This window comes from Triticum aestivum, chromosome 4A (assembly GCF_018294505.1).
Source record: "Triticum aestivum cultivar Chinese Spring chromosome 4A, IWGSC CS RefSeq v2.1, whole genome shotgun sequence".
Classification (NCBI taxonomy): Eukaryota; Viridiplantae; Streptophyta; class Magnoliopsida; order Poales; family Poaceae; genus Triticum; species Triticum aestivum.
Genome location: NC_057803.1, coordinates 369,041,824 through 369,063,865, shown reverse-complemented (window position 1 = coordinate 369,063,865; position 22,042 = coordinate 369,041,824).

The following is a 22,042-nucleotide window of genomic DNA, read 5'->3' as shown; positions in this document are numbered from 1 at the left end:
GACATAGAAATTTGCAAAATACATACAAATCTGAATGTGGTAGACCCGTAGACTAACCTTCTCTCACAAGAAAACATTATCAAACCTTAGTACTCTATGGGTGTTAAGCACATAGCGATGTGAACTAGATTATTGACTCTAGTAAACCCTTTGGGTGTTGATCACATGGTGATGTGAACTATTGGTGTTAAATCACATGGCGATGTGAACTAGATTATTGACTCTGGTACAAGTGGGAAACTGAAGGAAATATGCCCTAGAGGCAATAATAAAGTTATTATTTATTTCCTTATTTCATGATAAATGTTTATTATTCATGCTAGAATTGTATTAACCGGAAACATAATACATGTGTGAATACATAGACAAACATAGTGTCACTAGTATGCCTCGACTTGACTAGCTCGTTAATCAAAGATGGTTAAGTTTCCTAACCATAGACATGAGTTGTCATTTGATTGACGGGATCACATCATTCGAAGAATGATGTGATTGACTTGACCCATTCCGTTAGGTTAACACTTGATCGTTTAGTATGTTGCTATTGCTTTCTTCATGACTTATACATGTTACTATGACTATGAGATTATGAAACTCCCGTTTACTGGAGGAACACTTTGTGTGCTACCAAACGTCACAACGTAACTGGGTGATTATAAAGGTGCTCTACAGGTGTCTCCGAAGGTACTTGTTGGGTTGGCGTATTTCGAGATTAGGATTTGTCACTCCAATTGTCGGAGAGGTATCTCTGGGCCCACTCGGTAATACACATCACTCAAGCCTTGCAAGCATAGTAACTAATGAGTTAGTTGCAGGATGATGTATTACAGAATGAGTAAAGAGACCTGCCAGTAACGAGATTGAACTAGGTACTGAGATACCGACGATCGAATCTCGGTCAAGTAACATACCAATGACAAAGGGAACAACGTATGTTGTTATGCGGTTTGACCGATAAAGATCTTCCTAGACTATGTAGGAGCCAATATGAGCATCCAGGTTCCGCTATTGGTTATTGACCGGAGATGTGTCTTAGTCATGTCTACATAGTTCTCAAACTCGTAGGGTCCGCACGCTTAAAGTTCGATGATAGATATATTATGAGTTTATGTTTTTTGATGTACCGAAGGTAGTTCGGAGTCCCGGATGTGATCACGGACATGACGAGGAGTCTCGAAATGGTCGAGACATGAAGATTGATATATTGGACGATTATATTAGGACACCGGAATGGTTCCGGGGGTTATCGGATATATACCGGAGTACCGGGGGGTTACCGGAACCCCCCTGGGGTTATTGGGCCTCATGGGCCCAAGTGGTGGAAGAGGAGAAGCGGTAGGAGGTGGCGCGCGGCCCCCCTTGCCCCAATCCGAATTGGGAAAGGGAAGGGGGCAGCGGCCCCCATTCCCCTTCCTTCTATCCACCTCCTCCTTCCCCCTTCTCCTAGTTGGAATAGGAAAGGGGGGCAAAACCTACATGGAGTAGGATTGCCTCCCCTTGGGCGAGCCTCCTCCCCTTGGCCGGCCCCTTCCTCCTCTCCCCTTTTATATACGGAGGAGGGGGGCACCCCATAGACACAACAATTGATCTCTTGGATCTTTTAGACGTGTGCGGTGCCCCCCTCCACCATAATCCACCTCGGTCATATCGTAGCGGTGCTTAGGCAGAGCCCTGCGTCGGTAGAACATCATCATCGTCACCACGCCGTCGTGCTGATGGAACTCTCACTGAAAGCTCGGCTGGATCGGAGTTCGAGGGACGTCATCGAGTTGAATGTGTGCAGAACTTGGAGGTGTCGTGCGTTCGATTGGTCAGATCGTGAAGATGTACGACTACATAAACTGCTTTGTGCTAATGCTTCCGCTTTCGGTCTATGAGGGTACATGGACACACTCTCCCCTCTCATTGCTATGCATCACCATGATCTTGCATGTGCGTTGGAATTTTTTTGAAATTACTACGTTCCCCAACAGTCATGTGTACAAATAGTGGGCATGAATAATTCACATGACATAGCACAAGCATGCAAGCAAGATATGAGCAAAACATCATCAATGTATTAGCTATAGGGCATATGTAAATATCAATGGGGCATAATGACTCTCCCAACACAACAAACATCAAAAGCATTGGGCACAAAGAAATCATGGCAATAGCTACTAGGATCTCCACCAAGCATGCAAATACACATAGAAGTAGTATAAAGATGAATCATGGGTAGATGCAAGCAAGGGTCACAATTGCATGGCAAAGGCATGGAAAGAGGCATCGCATGCAAACTGAACACGGGAAAATGGGCATAACGTAACAAGTGATATATAACCCAAAGCCGTGTGAGAGCCAAGTAGAAGAGATGCACGTAGTCGTTGTGCGAAGGGAATGGTGGTAAGGATAGTCCACGTGATCCCAAGTCATCGTTGCTCTCAAGAGCTCGTTTCGTCAACTCTTAGGATTGAGAGGTTGACGAATATACGTGAGTACCCACACAAAACAAAGGCAAAGGAAAAATTGCGTGTGCGTGGTAGATGTACACATCATCCATCATGATGTGCACGTGCTTGTGTTGGTTAGCACAAAACATCGAATGCTCAAATAAATGAGTTGCATGATATAGAAACGTGTCATCCATCATGAGAGGTTTGTTGTTATGTATAGCATAATGGAGACTCAACGGATGTAATGCAACACGAGCAATATGTAGAGCATTGTTATTCATGGAATGCATATTGTGCACACAATCATGGGAATCATGCAAGGTATGGAATGCGTCAAAATCTCCTAATATGTATGAGGAAACTATTGGGGTCTCCTCATGATCATTAGTGTAAATATCACATGGAGAATATTGACAACATCCTAGACAATGCATATGCGCAATAATGTGATCATGGCATAGCATAGTGGATGAATTGTGCAAATCATGTAAAGTAAGCATGGAAATATCATCACAAGAGAAACAAAAGCCAATGACCATCATCTCGTCATCTATGCCATATGTGCCAATAGCAATTATTTTAATAGCATACGCATAGTCACTATGAAGAGATTGCAAATATGACATATGATTGATCTCATGCATAGCATATGACAAGTTCAATGGTTTGTCAAACATGATGTGACCAAAAGAATTTTCACATGATATCCTATGGAGGATAGCAGCACAACTAGGGAATTCAACATGCTCATCATCATATTCATCATAAATGTGTGGCATATCGAAACATAATATAGTATGCAATGAATCCATAAGGTGATAATCATCATGCAAGCAATCATTTGCAAGATAGTCCACTAGTAGGACAAGAGAACCACCATTACCTATGTTACCTTTGGAGCATCGCTCATGTGGTGTAGGTGAGGTGTTGAAGACCAAGTCGTGGTCATCTTCGTCATGATGGAACCATGTGGGGGGTGCATCGTGTTCCACGATGGCCATCATCTTGTCCATAGGAAGTTCGAAGTCGTCGAGGATCGGCGCATCATCATAAATAGGACCTGGCACCAAATGAGAAGACGCAATAGAGGTAGAGATCACGTCGTTAGAGTTTAAAGTGGCCTCACATGACCTATCAACTATCTCACTCTCTCTATGTGGTTGTTCACTCACTCCCCCAAGGTAGGTGCACTCAAACTCACATATGGTGGAGTCACTCATCTCACTCAAGTGGTGGGGGTTGTGGCTCTCCTCACATGGGAGTTGTGGTAACTCGTCATATATGGGGCTAGTGGTGAAGTCACTCTCACTCTCTATATGGTGGCACAAGTCACTCAAGTCATCATATGTCGACGTGGTCGAAGGGAAAATCACATGCTCAACCATCTCCCTTGAGGGGCTTCCGAAGATGGAAGTGTCACCCTCGCTCGTGGGTGATCGCCTTGGACTTGATGATGTTGAAGTAGGTGCACTTGTCGGAGGTAGGAGAAGATGCCGTACGTTGAAAGGCGAAGATGCCTTGATAACACTTGGCGAAAATGCCGAAGTGGTGGTCGTAGTCGTAGCTCCGTCTTGGTGGTGTTCGTCTCGCGGTCTTCTCTTGTACACCTGAAGGTTTTCCTAACGGTGCCGCGTGGTACTTGCATCTTGTGGTTGTAACGAAGCCTTGGGACTTGAGCGTCTCTTCCATGAGGATGACGAAGAGGAAGAAGTCTTGTAGTTGGCACACACATGTCGGATGTCATCCAATTGTGCGTCCAACTTGGTGTCGATGTAGTCCCTTCTCCATGCTTCGCGTTGGTGAATGTCGATGGTGAGTCGCTCAATGCCTCGCATTGCTCGTTGTAGTCCGAAGATGGGCGTTTGCGTGATGTAGTTGTTCATGCCGTCATTATCGTGGAAGACCGGAGATGAAACACCTTGCCTATCCATCACAAGACTCGAGCAAATGTTGGTGGAGAAAGGAAAGAACTAGACCAATGTACCTTATCCAATGTTGAAGATGGATCAAAGATCACTCACTAATGTAACAAGGAAATAGCACAATTGGTACCGGGTCTTGTCAATTCTCACACCTACACAAGTATGGTGGAGCTCGGTGAGGATAGTGGCACAAAAATTTGATGCAAATTGTTAGCAAGAGTCAATAATGTTGGAAAAGATTCACAAATTCGCAAGTGAAACAAGTGGACCAATAGCAATATGTGGCACACGGAAACACGCACACGGATAGATAAATGGGGTCGTGCAACCTAGGAATGAGGACAAAATGTGGAATCCACAGAAAACGCTCGTGTTGCACAACTCAAGAGAGACGCTAGCACGATTGCTCAATAGGCGGATATGACACTTGTGCACAACCTATAAGATGAAAAATGTATGAGCTTTCTATCCCAAGTATGTTATATGTATGATGTTCCGGTCTTCTTCTCAAGATGATCCAAGATGATCGGATATGACAATCTTATGTGCAATGTGGTATGATGCTATGGCACTTGCATACTAGCTCTTTGCTCTCTTTTCTTTCGCTTAAAAGCTTATTCTCTCCTTTTTTATGGCCACTATGCACAAACCAAGATAGCGATTTTGTATATGCGGGAACAATCTTGTGACATAAGAGATGATATAATACCAAGATGATACCAATATCATATGTATGCAATGGAAGGTGCGGATCACTAATGTTCACAAGTAACATTGCCGGCAATAATCAAATGGCTAGTCTCGATAGGCAAGTGACGCAAAAATGGGCTAAGGGGTAAACAATGTAATGGCAAGAATGTACAATGATGGGATACCACGATACCAAGATGATATAGAGGTTACCGTTCTTGCTTACGGTTAGGGTGTCAAAATGGTGAAGTGGTTGATGTCGATGATGACCTTGTGGCGATGATGAGTGGGGGTGGTCTTGATGTAGATACCAAGATGATGTAGACCCATCCCTAAGTAGCCGAACCACTTTAGGAAACGGTAAAAACCGCAAACTCAAAATCTCATACGGAAAAGGTCAAATGGTGGAAGCGGCGATGGCAATGTGGAAGTGGCGGTGGTGGTTGATGAAGAAGCAACCGTCCCTAAGTAGTCGAAACACCTTAGGGGACTCAAGCCACCACTCACACAACCACAAATGCTATATGGAGCAAAAAGGGTTAGGTTGCAGAAGGCTATGATGGTTTTGCGGATGATATGGTGGATGGCCTAGGCAAAGATGCCAAAATGTCAAAAAATTGATGGAGTCAAATTATGTTGGAACCTATCTAGGTGGATGGGGATGTCAATAGCTACTCTACGAGCTAAAGAACACGAAAATTGGACTCCGGATGTGGAAGTTATGGCCGAAACGGTGAAGTGCACGCGGCTGTTGTAGGGGGGGGCGTGCGCACAGGGCCCCGTGCGCCCAGTACACGTACCGAGGGCACGGGGTCACCTCGGACTACGCGGGGGGCCGTGAGCACGGGGCTTGGAGCCCGTGGGCACGGGGTAGGCGGAAATTTCGTGATTTTGTGGGTCAAATTCTAAGGGGGAAAGAAAATTTTGGGTATGGGTATGCAAGAGGGGGTAGATCTACTTGCTATACATCAGATCCATGGATCAAATTCAACAAAAACTCACAAAAAACTTCAAATCACAAAAAAATTGGTATGGCTCTTTTTGTGGGGATTTTCGAAATTGGGCAAGAACAAGCAAAATTAGGCTATAAAACTAAGAAGGGGGGCTCCAATTTCATGAGAAACCATGGCTCTGCTATCAAGATGTTGTAAGGTGGAACCCTAAGTGGGGATATTTCACGAATTGGAGGGGGAATCCCCAAGACCAAGATAAACACAAGAGGGAAAACAAGAGGAAACACTCAATTGACTAGATCCAATCACACATATGCTAGATCCAAGAACATACAAGAAGTTACAGTTATTCAAGAACAACAAGGGAAAGATACAAGATACTAGTTCATCACAATCCTATGAGGAGAGAGGTCTTGATGATCCTATGATGGGGATCCTTCCCACATGTGGGGGTCCTGATATCCACAAGTGGATCTTCTCCCTTAGGAGGACATGATCTCCTAGAGGAGTGGGTACAAGGAGCAAAGCTCACATAATCATCTCATATACTTTGCTATCCCTAACAAATGGTCTAGGTATAGAATATATAGGTGGCTGGAGGTGAGGGACGAGGTGGATGAAGAGGAGGCCCAAATAGCAATCATAGCCGTCCATCCCGTAGGGCCCGTGTGCACGGGGTAAGTTGGGCCCAGCACCAGCTCCCTGTGTAGCCCGTGGACACAGGGTCTCAAGGGCCCGTGTGCACGGTGTCTCCTAGGAATTCATGTCCAGCTGCGGTTGTGCTTCTCCTTCCCCCTCGTGGTCTTAGGGTCCTTCTCCTTGGCCTCTGAGATGCTCCGTAGCTGCTGGGTGGCGGTCGTCCTCATACCTAATGATGCACAATGTTCCGTGGTGAGGTAGTGACCAAGTCCAAAATATATTCATGTAAATCTTGAAGAGGACCAGGTTCACCTTATATTCGTTAGGTCCACTTCGGGCGTGAGGTGCAATGAAGGTGAACATGGTGTTGTCCATAGGATGCTCCGCATCACCTGCCGTTGCCATTTCCTCTTTGTCAACCTCCCTCTATGCCACTAGCGCGGTGCTGACCACTTGGTTCCTTGCCGCTAATTATAGCAGCAACGGTTATCATGGTTTAGGCGCAACCAGTATTGGCGTAGAGGAGAGGTACTTCTTCAAATCCTGCAGGGCCGCCTCGGCCTCTGGGGTCCATTCCAATGGGCCCGCCTTTTTTAAGATTTTGAAAAATGGAAGGGCACATTCAGAAGACTTGGAGATGAATCTGCTCATGGCGGCAACGTAGCCAGCAAGCCGACGTACATCCTTCATCCGCCTAGGTGCCTCGATCTTCTCAATGGCCTTGATCTTGTCTTGATTCGCCTCGATCCCACGTTGTGACACAAAGAACCCGAGAAGTTCGCTGGACGGAACACCGAGGACACACTTCTCGGGATTCAGCTTGAGGTTCATCTTGCACAAATTTGCAAACGTCTCTTCTAAATCTTGTACGAGTGTTGCCCTGTCCTTGGTTTTGACCACTATGTCATCCATATATGCTTCCATATTTCTTTGTTGCTGGGGCTCAAAACCAATTTGGACTGCTCTTGCAAACGTTGAGCCAGCACTCTTCAACCCGACAAGCATTCGTAAAAAACAATACATACCACATGGGCTGATGAATGTTGTCTTCTCTTCATCTTCTCTCGTCATGAAGATTTGGTGGTATCTTGAGTAGGCTTCAAGGAACAATAACAAGTCGCACCCGGCCATGGAGTCAACAATCTGGTCAATGCGTGACAATAGGAAAGGGTCCTTCGGACAAGCCTTATTGATATTTGTGTAATCAATACACAGCCTCCACTTCCCATATGCCTTGCGCACCACCTCTAGATTGGCCAACCAGGTCGGATGAAGTACTCCTCTCACCAAGCCTGCCGCTTCTAACTTCCTGATCTCCTCCGTGATGAACTCCTACCGTTCCAAAGCTTGCTTCCTGACCTTCTGCTTGACGGGTCGTGCATGAGGACAGACAACAAGATGGTGCTCAATCACCTCCCGGGAACGCCGGGGATGTCGGTGCTTGCCATGCAAACACATCGACATTCGCCCGCAGGAAGGTGAAAAGCGCACCTTCCTATTTGCTGGCAAGGGAGGAGCTTATGGTGAAAGCCCCTCCCGTGCCATCCTCCTTGACGGACACATTCTTGGTCTCTGGTGGTGCAACTCTAGATTTCTTGCTCTTGCTGGTGGAACCCTCTAGCACGTCCTCGATGGGAGCACAACACTCCGAAGAGGTGCGCTTGCCGGAGTGGGTGCGAGAGGTCTTGCCGGTCTTCTTCCCTCCCAGGGCTTCGGCGGCAGGAGCAAGTGCTTGGTGGCAGTTGCTACAACTGCATCCCGGTATATTTGGTCAACGCAGATCAGCGCATCCTTCTTGTCGGAGGGGAAGGTAATGATAGTCATCGGCACAGGCATCTTCAGCGTGTTGTAGGCGTAATGTGAGGCCTCCATGAACTTGGCTAGTGCTGGGCGGCCTAGGATCCCGTTGTAGGGCAAGGGGATCTCGGCTACATAAAAAACAATCCTCTTTGTCCTGTAGTTTAACTCGCCTCCAAACGTCACGGGCAGCGTGACCTTACCTTTCGGCTGACTCCTTCCTGGGTTGACCCCTTGAAATGTGCCCGTCTCTTCGAGGTCTCCATCCGGAATCTGCAGCCTTCTGATCACAATAGGCGAGATAAAGTTCATACTGGCCCTGCCGTCAACTAGCATTTTTGTCACCTAGAGGTTGCGTATTGTTGGCAAAACCAACAATGGCAAACAATGAACCGTAGTTGTGCGATTAGGGTGGTCCTCGGTGTAAAAAATGATAGGCTTGCTGGACCACTTCAGTGGCTTTCGGGCATCGAATGATGGTTCCGCTGCTGTGATCTCATGAGCCCACTGCTTGAGCTGGCGGTGAGAGGTGTGCAGTGAGGCGCCACCATCGACGCACATGGCCTCCGTAGCTTTCTGGAACTCATGCTTACCGGACTCGTCGTCCTCGTCATGATCGTCGTCTTCCTGCTTCTTGTCGCGGCCGCGGGCGGGCCTCTCTTGCTGGTTATCCTTGCCGCGGTGACCTCATTGGCCACCACGCTTCTTGACGGATCCTTCAGCACCATCCTGACCCTTCTCCTTGTCCCACCTCTCATACTCAGCTTTTTTCTTCTCGGCAAGCAGCTCAACTTGTCGGCTATTCTGGAGGTCGTGGCCCTTGATGTGGTGGATCTTGCAGTACTGCTTGTCGGAGCCTCCTGGCTTGTCGGCAGCCGCCAAGGCCCGGCAAGCGGTGCACCCGGCAATTTCCTTGCCGGGGTCCTCTGCCTTGGCCTTCTTGGAAGCGTCGGTGTTCTCGGATCCCTCAACGGCAAGCACGGTCTTGCCCTTGCGCTTCTTGTTGCGCTCCCGGCCCTTCTTCGTCGGGGTGGCTGTGTCTTCGTCTATAGAGTCGGTTTCCACACCGGCGTCCTCGTCGGGGTACTTCCTCCCCTCTTCAGCTCGAGCGCACCTATCGTCCCGAACATAAAGTTCGGCCACATCTTTGACCTTGTTCATCGCCAGCTCTTCACACATCTTGCGGTTGCGCACATTTTGATGGAATGCGCTGATCACGGCGGCGGGATGAACATCTGGGATGTTGTACTGCACCCAGCTGAACCTCTGTATGTAGTTTCATAGGTTTTCACCTTCCTTCTGGGGGATGATATGCAAATCGCTTGCCTGGCCATGAGCTTGCTGGCCTCCAGTGAAGGCGCCAATGAAATCATGACACAAATCCGACCAAGAAGAAATGGAATCCGCCGGCAAGTGCATCAACCATGAGGTGACATTGGGTTTAAGTGCCAACGAGAAGTAATTGGCAAGCACCTTGTCGTCGCGAGCTCCAGCAGCTTGAATCGCAATGGTGTAGATGCTGAGGAACTCCGACAGGTGGGTCTTGCCGTTGTACTTCTCGCCAACGTCGGGCTTGAACATGTGGTGGGAGGGCCACTGGAACTGCCGTAGCTCACGAGTAAAGGCTGGGCAACCCACCTCGTAGGTTAGGCTGCCAGAGCCTGCCGGTGCTGGGTGGTCCATAGTGGGCCCCGCCCGCCTATCTGACTGGTGGCGTGCTTCGTGCCAGCGCTCGATGGTGGTTCGAGCGTCTTCATGAGCTCACTTCCGAAGAACTTGGTGCTGATCGTGGTGGGTCCGTGGGTCGGATGATGCTACGGAAATGTTATCACAAGCGTCATCACGACGGACCGACACCCGTGGTGGCTAGCGTGGGGGAGGAGAGTGCGCTGTGGCCGCAACACCTTCGGTCCTTCCACCACTGGCATGCGGTGTCTCGACGGAGCACCGGCCCGAGGGCCCCGTTGGTCGTGGCTCATCTTTGTTGGCAATGCCGACGAGGCTCCGGATGGTGGCTCTCCACTCGTCGAGCTTTTCCGCACTAGGAGGAAAGTCGAGGAGCAACTGCGCGCGCGCCAAAGCTTCTGCTGCCATGGGTGGCGGCGAAAGCTGCGTGGACCATGACGCGCTCCGACTTCTAACCACATTAGAAGGATCTCTATCACGGCCTTGTGGTTGTGCGCCATTTTCGCTAGCGCCTCGGCATGCATGTTGGCCTTCTACCTCCCGCGAATGAGGCACAGGACTCTTCCCACGACGGCGCCCGGGGTCACCAACGTGGTGACGCTGCTCGTCGCGCACAACCTAGGAAGAGCGCATCATGGGCGCCGGCGTAGGCGTCTTGGAAGTCGCCGCGCCGCCTATGGGTGGCACGACGCCGCCCTTGGAGGGCCCCGCGCCACCTACGGGGGGCCCGGCTCCGTCTTTGGATTTGGCGGCGTGCGGCCCGTTGTCTCACGCACGAACGATGCTGCTTGCCAGGCTTTTACTGCCAGATCGACGCGGGTGTTCGCGGGCCGCGCCTTGGCTTCCATCCGCTTCCGCCCCACCACTCGCCCGCACTGGTACGGGCCGTTCAGCTCCCGACGAACCGATCGCCGTGACCGTCTTCTTCTTGGGAGCCATGGCGATGAAGAACTGCTAAACTAACTGCTAGACCGGATTTCACAGCTGCGCCGCCCTTACTTGGTGCGCCAAAGATGTCGGTGGAAACGAAACCTATGGAATCACTGGGATCCCTTCTACGGTTGGCGGGTGCGGGGTTGTGCAAAGAGCGGGTCTGGTAGACAGCACAAAGATCGTTTACCCAGGTTCGGGCCGAAGGATGCGGAATACCCTAATCTTGCTTTGGTATATATTTGAGTGTTCTTGAGATTTCGAACTAGCTACGGTGCGTGCGTAGTCCAAAAGATCCGAATCCTCTCTCAGTAGGCCACGGGCCTGCTTTTATAGCCAAAAAAGGGGTTGCCATAGTGGCACACAGGAGGTGGAAAGGTACACGGTGCGCAAGCTTGTCGCCTGTCATCACAGGACAAAGTGCATTAAATGCACTACTTAGGTGTCCACTTGCATTATCGGGGGCGGTAACAAGGCCCATCCCGTCCGTCGCCGCTCCACCTTACCCCGACATGCATCCAGGCCAACGAGGCATGCAACACCATGTAGGGTGGTAGGCCGCTGAGTTGGCGTGGAGGTAAGGTCTTCACAAAGATCCGCATGCCGCCATGATGGTGTTTGGCTAGTTGGATTAGCATCCACGTACTGCCACGTGGGTACTAGCCTTAGTTGGTGGGTTGGCCACTGAGCTGGGGCGGCGATGGGGCGGCAAGGTCTAGTTGTGGTCCTACGTATATTCCCGACAAGGGTCTTGACGGGGTCTTGTGAGCGCCCTCGGCAAGAGTCTTGCCGGGTGATGACCCACAAGTATAGGGGATCTATCATAGTCCTTTCGATAAGTAAGAGTGTCGAACCCAACGAGGAGCAGAAGGAAATGATAAGCGGTTTTCAGCAAGGTATTCTCTGCAAGTACTGAAATAAGTGGTAACAGACAGTTTTGTGATAAGATAATTTGTAACGAGCAACAAGGAACAAAAGTAAATAAAGTCTAGCAAGGTGACCCAATCCTTTTTGTAGCAAAGGACAAGCCTGTACAAACTCTTATATAGGGAAAAGCGCTCCCGAGGACACATGGGAATATCGTCAAGCTAGTTTTCATCACGTTCATATGATCCGCGTTTGGTACTTTGGTAATTTGACATGTGGGTGGACCGGTGCTTGGGTGTTGTTCTTACTTGAACAAGCATCCCACTTATGATTAACCTCTATTGCAAGCATCCGCAACTACAACAAAAGTATTAAGGTAAACCTAACCATAGCATGAAACATATGGATCCAAATCAGCCCCTTACGAAGCAACGCATAAACTAGGGTTTAAGCTTCTGTCACTCTAGCAACCCATCATCTACTTATTACTTCCCAATGCCTTCCTCTAGGCCCAAATAATGGTGAAGTGTTATGTAGTCGACGTTCACATAACACCACTAGAGGCTAGACAACATACATCTCATCAAAATATCGAACGAATACCAAATTCACATGACTACTAATAGCAAGACTTCTCCCTTGTCCTCAGGAACAAATGTAACAACTCACAAAGTATATTCATGTCATAATTAGAGGGGTAATAATATGCATAAAGGATCTGAACATATGATCTTTCACCAATTAAACCAACTAGCATGAACTACAAGGAGTAATTAACACTACTAGCAACCTACTAGCACCAATCCCGGACTTGGAGACAAGAATTGGATACAAGAGATGAACTAGGGTTTTGAGATGAGATGGTGCTGATGAAGATGTTGATGGAGATTGCCCTCTCCCGATGAGAGGAGCGTTGGTGATGACGATGGCGATGATTTCCACCTCCGGGAGGGAGGTTTCCCCGGCAGAACAGCTCTGCCGGAGCCATAGATTGGTTCTGCCAAGGTTCCGCCTTGTGGCGGCGGAGTTTCGTCCCGGAAGGTTGCTTCTTGTTTTTTTCTCGACGAAAGACTTCATATAGCAGAAGATGGTCATCAGAGAGCCACCAGGGGGCCCACGAGGTAGGGGGCGCGCCCTAGGGGGGGCGCCCCCCACCCTCGTGGAAAGGGTGTGGGCCCCCTGGTCTTCATCTTTGGCGAGGATTTTTCATTATTTATTATAAGGTATTCCGTGGAGTTTCAGGACTTTTGGAGTTGTGTAGAATAGGTCTCTAATATTTGCTCCTTTCCCAGCCCAGAATTCCACCTGCCGGCATTCTCCCACCTTATGTAAACCTTGTAAATAAGAGAGAATAGCCATAAGTATTGTGACATAATGTGAAATAACAGCCCATAATGCAATAAATATCGATATAAAAGCATGATGCAAAATGGACATATCAACTCCCCCAAGCTTAGACCTCGCTTGTCCTCAAGCGAAAGCCGATAACAATAAATATGTCCCCATGTTTAGAGGTAGAGGCGTCGATAAAAGTAAAATACGGACATGAGGGCATCATGATTATTCTCATAACAACAATATACAAAGATATTGTCATATGATTACTTATGTTCAAGTGATGATCTATTCGCAATGCGAATGTATGAATCAAAAACCTTATTGAGAACCAACAAACTATAACCTCAGTCACTAAAGCAATTGCAATTTATCATAATATTAGAAAGAGTCTATGTCAGAGCTAAAAAGCAAGTCCACATACTCAACTATCATCTAGTCCTTCATAGTTGCTAACACTCACGCAATACTTGTGGTTACGGAGTTTTAATCGGACACAGAGAAAGATAGGGCTTATAGTTTCACCCCACAACCTTTTACCTCGAAGGGTAATGTCAACAATAATAAATCATGCCCCCCTACATCCAATTAGATATATATATATCAGGTTCTTTCCAACATGCTGGGCTTGCCAAAGGATAAAATGAAAAAGGGAGAGGTGAAGATCACCATGACACTTGCATAAGGTAGAAGATAATAATAAAAGATAGGCCCTTCGCAGAGGGAAGCAGAGGTTGCCATGCGCTTTTATGGTTGGATGCACAAAATCTTAATGCGAAAGAACGTCACTTTATATTGCCCCTTGTGATATGAACCTTTATTATGCAGTCCGTCGCTTTTATTACTTCCACATCACAAGATCGTATAAAGCTTATTTCTCCCACACTAATCATACATATTTAGAGCAATTTTTATTGCTTTGCACCGATGACAACTTACTTGAAGGATCTTACTCAATCCATAGGTAGATATGGTGGACTCTCATGGCAAAACTGGTTTAAGGGTATTTGGAAGCACAAGTAGTATCTCTACTTGGTGCTGAGAATTTGGCTAGCATGAGGGGGAAAGGCAAGCTCAACATGTTGGATGATCCATGACAACATACTTTATCTCAGATATAAGAAAACATAACCCATTACGTTGTCTTCCTTGTCCAACATCAACTCTTTAGCATGTCATATTTTGATGAGTGCTCCCAATCATAAAAGATGTCAATAATAGTATATTTATATGTGAAACCTCTCTTTCCTTATTACTTCCTATTAATTGCAACGATGACCAAAGCTATGTCTGCCAACTCCCAACAACTTTTAATCATCACACTCTTTCTATGTGAAGTCATTACTATCAATAAGATCAATATGAACTTTTGTTTCTTCTTATTCTTTTTCTCTTTTCTTTTATTCACCCAAGATCATAGCAAGAAAATCAAGCCCTTGACTCAACACTAATCTTTATTATATAGCTCACGGACTCGATTACATAGAGAGATCATAAGGCAAAACTCAAAACTAGATCATGCCATAAACTTTATTCTACTAGATCAAAATACTACTAATAGGATCGAACTAAGGAAAACGGTAAAGATAGGAGTTCTGATTGTGATACGATACCGGGGCACCTCCCCCAAGCTTGGCGGTTGCCAAGGGGAGTGACCATACCCATGTGATTATATTTCCTTGGTTGGTGAAGAAGGTGGAGGTGTTGTTGACTTAGTTGTTGGCATAGACTTCTCCCTTAATTTATGCTTGAGGACGGCATTTTGATACCTTAGATCATAAATATCCCACTCCAGGGTTAATATCTTTTTGCATAGGCCCTGCTTACTTTCCTGCAAGAGATGAAAAGGGCTAAACTCGAATTTTGGTTTCTTTACCCTATCAGGGAGACTTGACTTTTTGAACTCCACGTGCATATCCCCAGGTTGAGGTAATGGGGCTTCATCTTCATCTGAGCTCATATCCTCCTTCCCATTGGGTTCATAGTCCTTTTCTTCCTCCGTGGTCCAACCATCATGCTCCACATCTCCATAGACCTTAGGATTAGCTAAGTAATCATCCACATAGCTTTCTCCTTCCGAATCCTGGGAAGACATGTTGATCTAATCTGTAGCGGGACAGCTCGAAACAAAAACAGAGGATAATTGTGAGATACGGGAGTCAAAACCTTCGGGAGAATATATAGTGAATTTTTACCGACTGAAATACGTATCGTGCAAGAAAACGGAGTCCGAAAGGCACACGAGGTAGGGGGGCACGCCCTCCACCCTCGTGGGGCCCTCGTGTCCTTCCCGGACTGCTACTTAGCCCTCCACCCTCATGTCCTTTATGGACTGCTACTTAATTTTCTATTTTTCTAAATATTCCAAAACGGAGAAATATTGCCTTAAAAATTGTTGTGGAGTCGGTTTACTTACCGTACCACATACCTATTCCTTTTCGGAGTCTGAAATGTTCTGGAAAGTGTCCCTTATGTATTCCTCCGGGGTTACGGTTTCAATGATATTGGTTTCAACATTTATGGGATTACCTGAGATATAATGTTTGATTCTTTGACCGTTTACCACCTTCGGATTTGTGCCTTCGAAGTTGTTGATTTTTATGGCACTGGAACGATAGACCTCCTCAATAACATACGGGCCTTCCCATTTAGAGAGAAGTTTTCCTGCAAAAAATCTTAAACGAGAGTTGTATAGCAATACATAATCACCTACATTAAACTCACGCTTTTGTATCCTTTTGTCATGCCATCTTTTAACCTTTTCTTTAAACAACTTGGCATTTTCATAAGCTTGGGTTCTCCATTCATCAAGTGAGCTAATATCAAATAACCTCTTTTCACCGGCAAGTTTCAAATCATAATTGAGCTCTTTAATAGCCCAATATGCCTTATGTTCTAGTTCGAGAGGTAAGTGACATGCTTTTCCATATACCATTTTATACGGAGACATACCCATAGGATTTTTATATGCAGTTCTATAGGCCCATAATGCATCATCAAGTTTCTTGGACCAATTCTTTCTAGACCTATTGATAGTCTTTTGCAAAATTAATTTGAGTTCTCTATTACTCAATTCTACTTGACCACTAGACTGTGGGTGATACGGAGATGCAATTCTATGATTGATGTCATATTTAGCAAGCATTTTACGGAAAGCACCATGAATAAAATGTGAACCACCATCAGTCATTAAATATCTAGGGACTCCAAACCTCGGAAAAATAACTTCTTTAAGCATTTTAATAGAAGTGTTATGATCAGCACTACTAGTTGGAATAGCTTCTACCCACTTAGTAACGTAATCAACAACAACTAAAATATGTGTATATCCATTAGAGGCAGGAAAAGGTCCCATATAATCAAAGCCCCAAACATCAAATGGTTCAATAACAAGTGAATAATTCATAGGCATTTCTTGACGTCTACTAATATTACCAATTCTTTGACATTCATCACAAGATAGGACAAACTTACGGGCATCCTTGAAGAGAGTAGGCCAATAAAAACCGGATTGCAATACCTTATGTGCAGTTCTATCTCCCGCGTGGTGTCCTCCATAAGTTTCGGAGTGGCACTTGCGTAGGATCTGTTCCTGTTCATGCTCAGGTACACAACGTCTAATAACACCATCTACTCCTTCTTTATAAAGATGTGGGTCATCCCAAAAGTAATGTCTCAAATCATAGAAGAACTTTTTCTTTTGTTGGTATGTGAAGCTAGGTGGTATAAATTTAGCAACTATGTAATTAGCATAATCAGCATACCAAGGGGTACTACGAGAAGTACTTATGACATTTAATTGTTCATCAGGAAAGCTATCATCAATAGGTAGTGGGTCATCAAGAACATTCTCTAACCTAGATAAGTTGTCTGCAACGGGGTTCTCAGCTCCTTTTCTATCAACAATATGCAAATCAAATTCTTGTAGCAAGAGAACCCATCTAATAAGTCTAGGTTTAGCATCTTTCTTCTCCATAAGATATTTAATAGCAGCATGATCAGTGTGGATAGTTACTTTAGAATCAACAATATAAGGTCTGAACTTATCACAAGCAAATACAACTGCTAAAAGTTCTTTTTCAGTAGTAGCATAATTTCTTTGAGCATTGTCTAGGGTCTTACTAGCATAATGGATAACATTTAATTTCTTATCAACTCTTTGCCCTAGAACATCACCTACAGCATAATCGCTAGCATCACACATAATTTCAAAGGGTAAATTCCAATCAGGTGGCTGAACAATAGGTGCAGAGACTAATGCTTTCTTAAGTATTTCAAATGCTTCTACACAATCATCATCAAAGACAAATGGTATATCTTTTTGTAATAAATTAGTCAGAGGCCGAGAAATTTTTGAGAAGTCCTTAATGAACCTTCTACAAAATCCGGCGTGACAAAGGAAACTTCTTATACCTTTGATGTCTTTGGGACATGGCATCTTTTCAATAGCATCAACCTTGGCTTTATCAACTTCAATACCTCTTTCAGAAACTTTATGCCCCAAGACAATACCTCATTAACCATAAAGTGGCACTTTTCCCAATTCAAGACAAGATTAGTTTCTTCACATCTCTGCAAAACTCGATCAAGATTGCTCAAGCAATCATCAAAAGAAGATCCATAGACGGAAAAGTCGTCCATGAAAACCTCACAAATCTTTTCACAAAAGTCAGAGAATATAGCCATCATGCATCTTTGAAAGGTAGCAGGTGCATTACATAAACCAAAAGGCATACGTCTATAAGCAAAAGTACCAAAAGGGCATGTAAAAGTAGTCTTTGATTGATCTTTAGCCGACACAGGTATTTGAGAGAAACCAGAATAACCATCTAGAAAGCAGTAATGTGTATGTTTGCATAATCTTTCTAGCATTTGATCGATAAAAGGTAAGGGGTAATGATCTTTCTTAGTAGCCTTATTTAATTTGCGGAAATCAATTACCATCCTATAACCTGTAATAATTCTTTGTGGAATCAATTCATCTTTATCATTAGGAACAACAGTAATACCTCCCTTCTTAGGGACACAATGAACAGGACTTACCCACTGACTATCAGCAACGGGATAAATTATACCTGCCTCCAGAAGCTTTAGTATTTCTTTTCTTACCACTTCTTTCATTTTAGGATTCAAACATCGTTGAGGATCACGAACTGGTTTGGCATCTGCTTCCAAATTTATTTTATGTTGACATAGAGTGGGACTAATGCCCTTAAGATCATCAAGAGTATATCCAATAGCAGCACGGTGCTTCTTCAGAGTTTTCAATAATCTTTCTTCTTCATGCTCTGAAAGGTTAGCACTAATAATAACAGGATATATCTTCTTTTCATCAAGATAAGCATATTTAAGATTATCAGGCAACGGCTTAAGCTCAAACACGGGATCACCCTTAGGTGGAGGGGGATCCCCTAGGATTTGAACAGGCAAATTATGTTTCAGAATAGGTTCCTATTTAAAGAATACTTCATCTATTTCCCTTCTTTCATTCATAAACATATCATTCTCATGGCCAAGCAAATATTGTTCTAAAGGATCACTAGGAGGTACGGCAATAGAAGCAAGACCAATAATTTCATCCTTACTAGGCAATTCTTCTTCATGGAGTTGTTTACTAAATTTAGAGAAATTAAATTCATGAGTCATATCATCCAAGCCAATAGTAACAACATTCTTTTCGCAGTCTATCTTAGCATTAACAGTGTTCAAGAAGGGTCTACCAAATATAATGGGACAAAAGCTATCTTGTGGGGAAGTAAGAACAAGAAAATCAGCAGGATATTTAGTTTTCCCGCACAAGACTTCAACATCTCTAACAATTCCCACTGCTGAAATAGTATCTCTATTAGCAAGTTTAATTGTGACATCAATATCTTCTAACTCAGCAGGTGCAATTTCATGCTTGATTTCTTTATACAAGTCATAAGGTATAACACTAGCACTAGCACCCATATCACATAAGCCATGATAACAATGTTCTCCTATTTTAACAGAAATAACAGGCACGCCTACCACAGGTCTATGTTTATCTTTAGCACAAGGTTTAGCAATTCTAGCAGTTTCACCGCAGAACTGAATAACATGCCCATCAATATTATCAGACAAGAGATCTTTAACAATAGCAATATTAGGTTCTACTTTAACTTTCTCAGGAGGTGTATATGTTTTAATATTGCTTTTACGAACCACAGTTGAAGCTTTAGCATGATCCTTTATCCTAACAGGGAAAGGTGGTTTCTCAACATAACAAGTAGGAACAATAGGATCATTATAAGTGACAGTCTTTTCTTCAACTTTAATAGGTGCAGCTACTTTTACTTCTATGGGAGGATGATATTTAAACCACTTCTCCTTAGGGAGATCAACATAAGTAGCAAAAGATTCACAGAAAGAAGCTACTATCTCAGAATCAAGTCCATATTTAGTGCTAAACTTACGGAAAATATCGGTATCCATAAAAGATTTAACACAATCAAACTTAGGTGTCATACCTGACTCCTTACCTTTGTCGAGATCCCAATCTTCAGAGTTGCGTTTAATTCTATCCAATAAATCCCATCTAAATCCAATAGTCTTCATCATAAAAGAGCCAGCACAAGAAGTATCGAGCATGGTGCGATTATTTTCAGAAAGCCGAGCATAAATTTTTTGAAGAATTGTTTCTCTTGGGAGCTCATGATTGGGGCATGAATATAACATTGATTTAAGCCCCCCCCCCAAGCTTGAGCGATGCTTTCTCCTTTGCGAGGCCAAAAATTATATATATAATTGCGGTCATGATGAACAAGATGCATAGGGTAATACTTTTGATGAAATTCCAATTTCAATCTTCTATAGTTCCATGATCTCGTATCATCACATAGCCTATACCATGTCAATGCGTCTCCCTTCAAAGATAAAGGGAAGACCTTCTTCTTAGCAACATCATCGGGTATACCTGCAAGCTTAAATAATCCACAAACTTCATCCACGTATATTAGGTGTTCATCAGGATGCTTTGTTCCATCTCCTGTAAAAGGATTAGCTAGCAGTTTTTCTATCATACCTGAAGGATACTCATAAGGAATTTCATTTTCAATAGGTTCAGTAGGTTGAGGAGCAACTCTTTGCTCTACTGGTCGGGGTGAAGATACCCCGAACAAGCCCCTCAGAGGATTACTTTCCATAGTAACAAGTGACAGTAAATTTCAGCACACTATATAAATTTTTCCTTACCAAATTCCACCTACCAAAGGCGCTTCACTCCCCGGCAACGGCGCCAGAAAAGAGTCTTGATGACCCACAAGTATAGGGGATCTATCGTAGTCCTTTCGATAAGTAAGAGTGTCGAACCCAACGAGGAGCAGAAGGAAATGATAAGCGGTTTTCAGCAAGGTATTCTCTGCAAGTACTGAAATAAGTGGTAACAGATAGTTTTGTGATAAGATAATTTGTAACGAGCAACAAGTAACAAAAGTAAATAAAGTGCAGCAAGGTGGCCCAATCCTTTTTGTAGCAAAGGACAAGCCTGGACAAACTCTTATATAAGGAAAAGCGCTCCCGAGGACACATGGGAATATCGTCAAGCTAGTTTTCATCACGTTCATATGATTCGCGTTCGGTACTTTGATAATTTGACATGTGGGTGGACCGGTGCTTGGGTGCTGTTCTTACTTGAACAAGCATCCCACTTATGATTAACCTCTATTGCAAGCATCCGCAACTACAACAAAAGTATTAAGGTAAACCTAACCATAGCATGAAACATATGGATCCAAATCAGCCCCTTACGAAGCAACGCATAAACTAGGGTTTAAGCTTCTGTCACTCTAGCAACCCATCATCTGCTTATTACTTCCCAATGCCTTCCTCTAGGCCCAAATAATGGTGAAGTGTTATGTAGTTGACGTTCACATAACACCACTAGAGGTTAGACAACATACATCTCATCAAAATATCGAATGAATACCAAATTCACATGACTACTAATAGCAAGACTTCTCCCTTGTCCTCAGGAACAAACGTAACTACTCACAAAGCATATTCATGTTCATAATCAGAGGGGTAATAATATGCATAAAGGATCTGAACAGATGATCTTCCACCAATTAAACCAACTAGCATCAACTACAAGGAGTAATTAACACTACTAGCAACCTACTAGCACCAATCCCGCACTTGGAGACAAGAATTGGATACAAGAGATGAACTAGGGTTTTGAGATGAGATGGTGCTGATGAAGATGTTGATGGAGATTGCCCTGTCCCGATGAGAGGAGAGTTGGTGATGACGATGGCGATGATTTCCCCCTCTGGGAGGGAAGTTTCCCCAGCAGAACAGCTCTGCCGGAGCCCTAGATTGGTTCTGCCAAGGTTCCGCATCGTGGCGGCGGAGTTTCATCCCGAAAGGTTGCTTCTGGTTTTTTTCTCGACGAAATACTTCATATAGCAGAAGATGGTCATCGGAGAGCCACCAGGAGGCCCACGAGGTAGGGGGCGCCCCCCCACCCTCGTGGAAAGGGTGTGGGCCCCCTGTTCTTCATCTTTGGTGAGGATTTTTCATTATTTATTATAAGGTATTCCGTGGAGTTTCAGGACTTTTGGAGTTGTGCAGAATAGGTCTCTAATATTTGCTCATTTTCCAGCCCAAAATTCTAGCTGCCGGCATTCTTCCTCCTTATGTAAACCTTGTAAAATAAGAGAGAATAGCCATAAGTATTGTGACATAATGTGAAATAACAACCCATAATGCAATAAATATCGATACAAAAGCATGATGCAAAATGGACGTATCACCGGGGCCTTGCGAG